Source organism: Egretta garzetta, unplaced genomic scaffold, assembly GCF_000687185.1.
Source record: "Egretta garzetta isolate BGI_Z169 unplaced genomic scaffold, ASM68718v1 scaffold260, whole genome shotgun sequence".
NCBI lineage: Eukaryota > Metazoa > Chordata > Aves > Pelecaniformes > Ardeidae > Egretta > Egretta garzetta.
The window spans coordinates 47,548-49,720 of NW_009258662.1; positions in this window are offsets into that span (position 1 = coordinate 47,548).

Below are 2,173 nucleotides of genomic sequence, written 5' to 3' on the forward strand. Positions count from 1 at the left end.
CGGCTCATGTCCAGCTTTTCACCCACCAGCCCCCCCAAGTCCCTCTGGGCAGGGCTGCTCTCCATCCTTTCTTCCCCCAGCCTGTATGGATATCGGGGGTTACCCCGACCCAGGGTCAGGACCTTGCACTTTGCGTTTTTGAACCTCATGAGGTTCACACAGGCCCACCTCTCCAGCCTGTCCAGGTCTCTCTGGATGACATCCCATCCTTCTGGTGTGTCAACCGCACCCCTCAGCTTGGTGTCATCCGCAAACTTGCTGAGGGTGCACTCGATCTCGCTGTCTAAGTCATTGATGAAAACATTAAACAGCACCAGTCCCAGCACGGACCCCTGAGGGACACCACTCGTCACCGGTCTCCATCTGGACATCGAGCCATTGACCACTACCCTCTGGACGCGACCATCCAGCCAGTTCCTTATCCACCGAACAGTCCACCCATCAAATCCATAGCTCTCCAATTTAGAGAAGTGTGGATGAGGGGAGTGTTTCTGTGAGAAAGTAAAAGTGCAGTAACTGCTGGAGGAGGGAAGCAATGGAGGCCAAAGAGGCTAGGCTGTAGAGAAGGCAGTAACGCAGCCATCCTAATGCACGCGGGTTTGTTTTCCAAAACTATCATGTGAAACCAGCTGAGAGGCATAAGTAAATCACACATTTTTAGTTGTTATTTGTTGTTTTCTGATTTGCTGTTTGAGTTCTGTAGTTTCTCTTTGCTGGCACAGAGACCAAAGCTCAGTTTTAAAGCAAAACAAAAGTCTTTCTTTGTGTAATTCCACAACACTGAGGCTGGAATTCATAGAATCATAGAATCGCTTTGGTTGGAAAAGACCTTTAAGATCATCGAGTCCAACCTTTAACCTAACCCTGCCATCCCACCACTAAACCATGTCCCTAAAATTCATCTCACCTAACTTCATCTATCTAAAAGATAGGCGTCTAGTCTGAACTGGTCATCCAGGTTTCTTCTGCATTGAGTAGAAGGTGAGAGAGAGAGAGGGAGGGAGACATTGCATATGGACAGAGCGTCCCATTTAGAGATGGGGCCACAGCCACAGGATGTCTTTTCCCAAACCTCTAAGCTTCCCCTATAATCTAGTTTAAAATGAAAGCCTTAGGTCTGAGGTGGCCGTAGTTACACTAGTTGACTCCTTCACTTAGACATGAAGACTGAAGACAGCTTTTTGCCAAACCCTGCCCACATTTTCCCCGTGGCCCCCAGTGCTCTCCTGATACGGCATTTGCTCACAGGGCTGATTCTCTCATGCAGTCCCCCCGAAGTGTGTTTACAAGCTGCAATTAGCCACAGTGTGCTGTCCCCTTCCATCGACCACGTCATGTGCTTTTGTCACTCCCTGCCTGAGAGACTTTATGCAAAAAAGCAAGCAGAACCAGAAGACATGAGCAAAACCCCAGGGTCAGCCCTGCTCCGAGCAGTTATGCCCAGGTCCATTTCGACTCTTGTTATCTCCATTTTGCAGTCAAGAAATGGAAGAACGTGATAACGTGATGTGCTGCCAGGCCTGCAGGAGATGGAGGCATTAGGTTCTGTTGTGACCATAACCCCTTTAAGTAACAGGATCGGTTTTGTTGGTTTATTTTTTTACCCTAGATGTGTTTTTTCCACGTTATCTGTATCTGGCTTGTAATAGGCAGCTGAGCTCCCCAGCCAAGGTGATGATGCCAAGGTGAAGGTAAACAGCAAAAATGAGGCAGGAGTGGCTTGTCCTGGCAGCACTGCTGACCCTACAGCCAGTCAGAACTGAACCCACAGTCCATGGGTATGGTTTCTTGTTATATTTAATACAGTTTTAGTGTGGAGTGACCCGAAACCCATGTCCTCTTCCCACTCCTCACTACATGCTCTCGTTGACTCCATTGAGTAGCAGGGCTAAGGGATCGGCTCGATCGTGGGAAGTGGACCCAGTGGATATGGTTTGATTTCTGTAAAATCATAGAATCATAGAATCATAGAATGTTTTGGGTTGGAAGGGACCACTAGTGGTCATCTAGTCCAACCCCCCTGCAGTGAGCAGGGACACCGCTAACTAGATCAGGTTGCTCAGAGCCCCATCCAACCTGGCCTTGAATGTTCCCAGGGATGGGGCCTCCACCCCCTCTCTGGGCAACCTGTTCCAGTGTTTTACCACCCTCATTGTAAAAAATTTCTTCCTTA